This window comes from Manis pentadactyla, chromosome 4 (assembly GCF_030020395.1).
Source record: "Manis pentadactyla isolate mManPen7 chromosome 4, mManPen7.hap1, whole genome shotgun sequence".
Lineage (NCBI taxonomy): Eukaryota > Metazoa > Chordata > Mammalia > Pholidota > Manidae > Manis > Manis pentadactyla.
In genome coordinates, this window is record NC_080022.1 from 183,495,117 (window position 1) to 183,503,229 (window position 8,113).

The 8,113-nt window shown below is 51.7% G+C and overlaps 1 long non-coding RNA gene across 1 annotated transcript; it reads right to left on the reverse strand.

The window, feature by feature from the left end:
* Nucleotides 1-42: 42 nt before the first annotated feature.
* On the reverse strand, nucleotides 43-6,588 carry LOC130683714 (uncharacterized). Its single transcript, XR_008997587.1, has 3 exons — nucleotides 6,495-6,588; nucleotides 446-535; nucleotides 43-316 (listed from the first exon to the last, which is right to left on the reverse strand). It is a non-coding gene; the product is annotated as an uncharacterized LOC130683714 (long non-coding RNA).
* Between the last annotated feature and the right edge of the window lie 1,525 nt (nucleotides 6,589-8,113).

An 8,113-nucleotide genomic window follows, 5' to 3' on the forward strand; every position in this document is an offset into this window, starting at 1 on the left:
GGAAGCCAGACCATGGGAAAGACAACTTTAGACATGTTTCACAGACAGGCACTTTTATTCATTCATGAAATATTTATTTGCTGCTTATTATGCTCCAAGCGCTAGGCTAGGTATTGAGAGAGTCAAGCTGACTGAGACCCAGCACCTGCCGTCTCGGAGCCCAGGGACGGCGTTCGGCAGGCAGATCCAGGCTGGAAGGTATCAGGAGCTGGGAGAGTCGGCAAAGCCTCAGGGATGTGCTCCAGGGGTGCAGCCCACAGGCAACTGCTCCCTTGTGGCAGCCCGGCTACCTGCAGCCTTCCTGGACCCCGAGAGCCTGGTGGGAGAGGAATGAGGCTCCGTGGGTCCTGCGGGGCCGCCCCACCTCCACACCAAGCCTGCCTCCAGGAGAGGGGCATCCCCGACCCAGAAAGACCAGTGAGGCTGCAGAAGCCCATCGCCTCACCTCTATCTGTCTTGCTGCTCAGAAAATCTCCACCCTGCCCTGCTCTGCAAGGTTGCTGCCCAAAGAAGATCTGGGAGGAGGCGTGCACGGCTAGTGGGGAGAAGAGAGAGAGAAAGCAAATCAAAGGCAGTGCCTCTGGGCTCCCACGTGCTCCCTCCTGCCCTGTCAGCGCCCTGTCGCTGCCATTGACGGTTTCGTTTTTCCGGGGAGGAAAAGAACAAACGCAGTAGATAATTGCAGTGGAGTCGCCGATAAGTAACGTTTGGTCTCCTTTTTACAGCCATTCCCTAGGGCCCTGTTATGGTAATTTTTCTTCTATAACTGGCAAATTGTATAACGAGTCAGATGATAAACCAGCAAGCAAGGCAGAAATTTGCATTTTAATACAACTGCTTGTGTCACTCCCCTCCCCACTCCCCGGGGAGGTCAGGGCCTCTGATCCTGGGTCCCCTGGCCCTGCCCTCCGGCTCCCTTCTCTAACTGTTGATTGGTGAGAATGGAGTGCTCAATAAATGCAGCACTCGCTTTCTCCAGGTATTATGTAGCATACACAGTAAGACCCAGGGCCCTGGAGGCAGCCAGCCAGGCCTGACCCCAGCTCCACCACCTACTGAATGGGTGTCCTTTGGCACAATCTACACCGTGCCTCAGTTTCCATTTCTGTACAATGGGAATAATTATACCACCTACATTACAGGGTATTTTTAGTGGATACCTGATGCACGGCAAATGTTCCATAAATATTCATGATATTGTGATGAGGACTCACCCTGGGTTCTTAGGACAACGATTCCCTAGTCAAGACTGTAGTTATCAAGTCAGTCTCTGATCCCTCTGCCCCTCACACACACACACACACACACACACACACACACACACACACACACACACACACGAAGGCTTCAGCTACACTATACTGGCTGCACCCTGGGCAAGCCCAGTTTCAGGAATTCTGGAACCATCCACCCATCTAGAGTGGTGAATAAGCCCCAGCCTCGTAGTCGTTGGCTTAGCCTTGAAGCTCTGCTCTGTCACCTCCAGCTGTGTGACTCTGGACAAACGAGTCCTTTTCCCTGCCCTAAAATGGGGATAATGACATCTACTGTCACAACGCCTCAAGGGTTAACAGGTGCCCATGCCTGCCACCCAACAAACACCAGTTGAATGTACCAATTAGCTGATTCCGAAGGGCGCTAACACCCCCGCCAGGTATTTGGCATGGTGGTTATATTTGACAGGGACGGCCCAGCCTTTCACGCTCAAGAGAAGCTGAGCGGTATCCAGAAAATCCTGCCAAAAACCTGGGGTTATGATTTTAGCTTCAGAAGCGAGGCCTCTGGGGACTCTGCATGCCCTATGGTTTCAATTTACAGCCATGGGCTCCTCCAGCAGCTGGGAGGGGGGAAAGGGTTGTTTCACCGTGCACTTTTTGAGGGTTATTTTTACAAATTCATACAACCCCTAAAGGCCACTGGCGATTCCAAGGCAGACCTGGGAACTGAGGTCGTTTCTGCATTGTGATGGCATTTCGTCCACCTCACCTGGTGTAGGTGGGCTGCTTTTCCTAGACAAAATGAGTCACAGACCATGGTGAGGACTTTGGTGGTGGTGTCACAGCTAAAATCATTCATTCATTCATTCCACACATACACACCAACCTCCTATTATGTCCCAGGTCTGACCTAAGCGATACATTAGGGAACAAAGCAGACATTTCCCACCTTCATGGAGCTTACATTACAGTGTGAGGACATATATACACATCACACACACACAACACAGGAAGTAGGTGACGTAAGGTGACAGGTGCTGTGAGAAAAACAGAGCAGAATGGGGATCAGGCTGAATTCTTAACAGGGCACGTGTATAGAATGGATTGTCATCCCCAGCTTTCTGCTCCCTCCTTCTAACAGAATCCTACATCCTGGCCCTCTGCAGGTGACTTAGCGGGGCCCCCTACCCTGCCTAGGGTAGAAGGAATACATTTCCCAGCCCCACTGATTCCGGGCGTGGCCAGGTAACATGTTTAGGGCGTGAGCTGCCACAACGCTGCAGAGGTTTTACATGTGCTCCCAAGCTTCGGTTTTGCCTCTTGTATTTCAGCCTTTGCCACGCGAACAGCACACCCATGCAAATGAAGACACAAAGAGCAGACTTGAATCTACCTGGAAGCCTGGATGAGTCAAATCACAGCTGACGTACAGACCCCCAAACATGGAATAAAATGTCATTGGAGACGCTCTGTATTTGTTTTCTCCGGCTGCCATAGCAGACCACCTCACACTTAGTGGCTTAAAGCAACACAAATCCAGGTTGGCTCCAGGCATCAGAAGGACAAAATCAAGGTATCAGCCAGCTGGCTTCTTCCCAGGAGGCGCTGGGGAAGGCTTTGCTTCCCAGTTCATGTGCGTGTTTGGAATTCAGTTCCTTGAAGTTGTAACTCTGAGGCCCCATTTCCTTGCTGAATGTCAGCTGGGACCTTCTCTCAGCATTTAGAAGCTTCTCTCTGGTCCTTGCAGATGGTCCTTCCATTTCAGAATTCCCAGCAGCACACTGAAGGCTTCTCACACTTGGAATCTCTTTGATGTCCCCTCTGCCACATCTTTATTCTCCCTTGTCTGCCTTTCTGAAATCTTCCTGATTTTGAGGACTCATGTGAATACAGTGGATCCACCCAGATATTCCAAGATAATCTCTCTATTTTAAGGCCATCTGATTAGTAACCTTAATTACATCTGCAAAGTCCATTCACAACAGTACCTAGATTAGCATCTGATTGAATAACCATGGGAGGGGAATCTTGATGGAATATTTTTATAATGCTATCTACCACAACCTGTCATTTGGGCTTGTTTGTTCCACAGCACTATCACAGAGGAAATCTGACTATTAGAGTGGTCAAGATAGACCTCATTGAGAATGTAACATCTGAGAAAAGACCTAAGTCTTTTGTCTTCCCACTGGCTTGAACCTACTTTAGCTGTGTCTGTGACAGTACTACCTAGAGGATGTAGAGCAACACAGTGGAGGAACCTGTCTCTGATGACCACAAGGAGCAGAGAGGCCCCACCAATCCTGGACATGCAGGACAGAAATGCACTTTGTGCTTTAATCTGCCACACTGTGGGATATCTCACCATGGCCTTGACCACTACAGTTCACAAGTCCAACAGACATGCTGATATGAAACAATATGCAGAGGATGGACAGAGGGAGTGAGAAATGAGTGTGAGTGATGGAGAAAAGAAATAAATCCAAAGCAAAGAAGGGCTGGTCCAGGAGGGTCAGATGGTGGGGCTGGGGAGGCTACAGTGAGAACCAAGAAGGGACCACAGTGGGATTCCTACCACTGTCTGTGGCTGGCCTACAGGGGGAATCAGGGAGTTGTTCGTTCCTAGAGGCTGGATGGTGGAAAGTGACATCTACCTGAAACCTGCCCACGTGTGCGCCCCCAGCACCTAACTCTCACACAGTTACATGATGTGTCACAGGAAATGCCTGTTAATTGACTGACAACTCAGAGGAACAGGTCTGACCCCATCACTTTCCTGGAGCAGGAGAGGCCCCCAGCTTCTCTAGATGAGCAACCTTCTCCTGATGGCACGCATCGCCGGGATGTCACTAGGTTGAGTTCCTATTCATTCAATCAACACTTCCAGGGCTGGGGGCAGTGTGGCCATAAAGATGAATGAGGTATGACTCCTGTCATTAAGAAGCTTGCCAACTCGAAGATGATATAAGATATGCAGGGAGATAACTCGGATAAGAAGGAGAAATTGATGTGTACCAAGACTAAGTATAGAGAGAGCGTTCCAGGAATTCCGAGGGAGACGATCACTTCCCGCTTGGGCAGGTAGGAAGGGGGCGGAAAGGGGGCAGAAGGGAAGATATCAGCAACACAGAAGGTGTGGCATTCGAGCTGAACCTGGAAGGGAGTCGGAGGAGAGCAGGCGAGGGAGAGCGTGACGAAGACGGGGCAGTGGTGCTGCTGGGAGGCTGGGGAGGGGGGGAAGTCAGGCTGAGCAGGATGGGGACCGGTCAGCGGTTGGCACCAGCTCTGCAGGTTCACACCACCATTGCTGCTCCCTCCCTCCATGCTGAGTGGCAAGTAAGAGGTGTTTTGTTTAGAGGCTTCCAAAAATAAAGATTAGGTGGACTCGAGGCCCTCTCAACGAATCCTTATTCTGAGAAGCAGAAAAGTCCAAGCCTTGGGATTAGGAGGAACATTACAGGTTGCCCCCCAACACCTGACGCTGGGCCCCAGCCTGCTCTGGCGTCTGCTGCTCCCCATCCCCGCTCCCAGCAGACCCATCTTCCCACCCAGGCCCTGGCTCAGGGCCTGCCACCCAGAACCCCGTGGTGGCCAGGCTCACCTCAGCACCCAGGGGCACTCTGGGGACAGTGGAAGGAGAGAGAAGATGGGAGCAGAAACCTGAGTCCCAGGGCATCCCATTCACATGCTTCCCAAATCTTGTCAGGATGAGACAAACTTCAGAAATCCAACCAGGGAGAGGCTAGAAACGGCACCTACTGAGCAACGGGGAGGCTGCCCGCACCAAGTGGTCAGAGCCCTTTGGGAGCCAAGCAGAAAGACACAACGCTCTCTGCTGGGTGTAGGAAGGGTTCATATACATGGGGGACACTGGGCAGCGGCTGAGGACTTGCAGCGCACAGGGTCACTTCCCAGAAAGACACCTGGGCTCGTTTGTGCCCAGGGCCAGAAGCGTCCTGCAGACTTAGCCCATCCCAGGTCCTGCCTCAGCCTGCTAGTCCCAGAAGATACATGAGAGGGGTCCAAGGACACAAGGGGACACCCAAGACTAAATCAGAAGGCTGGGCAATACCCCTCCTGAGCCCCCTCACTCAGACTGCAGAAGGGATGGTAGCCAGCCTCTCTTTGCTTCTCCTTAAAGAGAAGAAGTGGAAAGAGGAGGGGATAGTGTCCCAGGACCCCTGTCTCCTTCCATATATCTGATCCCCAAGATGGACCCATTGAGATGGAACCTTCTGGAGATGATTGCCTTCTCTTACATGGTCCTGTCTCCCCTCACAATGAAGGATGTAGAGTCGTGGGGCCCAAAAACAGCTGTAGGAGTGAGTAGCACCGCGATCTGTGTTCCAGGAGAGCAGGGCATGGACAGGTGTGTGCCCAACATGATCTCTAGTAGCTGGGAGAGCCAGGGCTGGTGGTAAAGGCCAGCGGTGCTCACAGACTTCCCCGGATGCGCTGCTTCCCACCCAGGGTCTGTAGGCAAGCTGACAGTCCACGCACTGGCCTCATCTTGCCCCGAGCCCAGATCTGCCAGCACTTGGCAGCCAGAACCCCAGAGCGCCTACGGATGCTGCTGGATGCTTTGATCTCCCCAGCAAGTGCCTGGCAGCTACCGTTTGCCATCTAAATACTGCATCCGGAATCTGACAGAGAAACAAGCACCTGGGTGCCACCCAAATGCAGCATCAACACAGACACGCTGACATATCCATCTGCCCTCCGTCCCAAGAGCCCCTCTGTGCAAGAGAAGCCACAGGCTAAAAAGTAGGTCACCCTGCTCTGGGTGGAACAGGGCCGGTGTCTGCCAGATGCTCAGCTACCTGCTTGTGGGGGGCATGCAGTGGGGGTGTGATGAATAAGGGAGGGGCAATTCCTTGTCTAACTCCCCAACAAATTGCAGCTGAATGAATGGGAATACACTTGGGTCTAGGCCAGTGGTTCTCAACTCCACCCACAAGTTAGAATCTTTGAAGTAGTTTAATTAAATTTTAAAAAAATACTAATCTCTGAGCCCCACCCAAGACCAATTAATTCAGAATCTCTGGAGGAGAGACTGAGGCATCAGTAATATTTAAAAGCTGCCCAGGTATTTGAAGAGTGTGTCAGTGAACAGCCCCTGGTCCAGGCTGAGAGTGAACAGCTCTTTGCGGCTCTCATGAGGGGAGAAAGGGCTGGGATGGAGAAGGTGCTAGAATGAAACATTCTAGCATTTTTCTACTTCCACAGCCTTGCACAGAGGTTCCCTCCCCCTGGAACACCTCCTCCCTCTGCATTTACCTGCATTTGGCCGAATTTGACGGACTCTTCAAAACCTGATTCCAGGTCCTCTGGTTCTGATGCCTGCAGCATGCGCTGTGTGCCTGCTCACCAGGAGGCTGTGCTGTGGTGCATCGCGCTTTCAACCTGCTGGCTTGCCTCCCCTGGAGCAGATCTCAGTCCCAGAGACCCAGGACTCTCAAAGTGTTCTCTCCTGACCCCATCATCACCACCTGGGCACTTGTTAGAAATGCAAATTCTCACTTGGGGGTGGGAATCTGTATTTTCACTAGCCTCCTGGGTGATGCTGTTCCAGGAGGGGCATTCCTGTTCCAGAATCACTGCTCTATGCTCTAGACACTGGCTGCTCCAAGTGTGGCCCCTGGAATGGTAGCCTCAGCCTCACCTGGGAACTGGTTAGAAAAGCAGAATCTCAGGCCCCATCCCAGACACCCTGAATCAGATCTGCGTTTTAACAAGACGCCCGGTGGACGTGCATGCACAGTAACGTGTGAGAGGTGCTCACGCAGGCAGACTCCGGGGATACTTTGACTGGCTCGTTGAAATGGGGAGGGGTGGTGAGCAACGCTGTCACCTCATCATGAGGACCTGATCCCTCAAGCCTGTTTCAGGAGATCCCTCAGCTTTTTTCACAAGCTGCAGGTGCTGGGGGCCCACAGGGAGGTTATTAAAATGCAAACAGCCTAGCCTGCTTAGTGAGGCCACGCTGTTGAGATATGGCTCCATGGTTGCTGTCTGGTCATGGATTTCTGGCTGTCCACATTCCTGGCACTGTCCCCTGCACACAAGGCCCTTGACCGTGCCAAGGTGGTCTGCTTTCCTTCAAGGAGCTGCCTCTGCAGACTGACATCTGAATTTCCTCAAGGTTGTCGCCTAAACCAAACCAAGCCACCTGCTCACTGGTTCTCTCTCCTGAAATCTTGTCCCCTTTGATGTCCCCTGGGCATGCTCCCTTTAAATGTGCTGGGAAGGGATGGCATCAGACCCTAGTTCCAGGAGTAGGACTCAGCTGGGCTGGGAAAGGGGGGGACGAGGGGCCGTGAGCTCTCCCCTGACCTGTTACCCACTGTTCCCTCTAATCTATTTCAACCAATCCTTGCATGCACGCTCTGCACACGGCATGGGCACCCCTTTTGCCCCGCTTATCTGTCACATTAAAGGTCGTTAAAAATTTATTCAACGTAAGATTGAGAGTGAAATGCCTCTTCTCCTGACAGGTTATAAATAGCTGTTTTGAGTACAATTTGAGGTTTTGATTTAAAAAAAGAAAAAGTACGCTCTCAGGCATCCATCTGTGATTGAACTGGAGAGATGCCCCTCCCTCCTCTCCCAAAACCCATCCTCAAAGGCCATTACTGCTTTTCCTGCTCAGAGAATATTGTGTACGGAGCCTTAATGTCCCCCTGGGCAGGAAGACCATTACAGGAAAAAAAAAAGACGGATTCCAGCTCTGTTCCAACACTCACAACCTAATTAAGATTTTATAAACATTCACCCAACAGGAAAACACACACACACACGTCAATTAGCAAGGCAAATATCCTCTGGATTAAGTGGTTTTCTTGCCTTTTTCCGTCCAGCTTTAATGAGGCATCTGTCACGGGGGGTGGGGGTGGGGG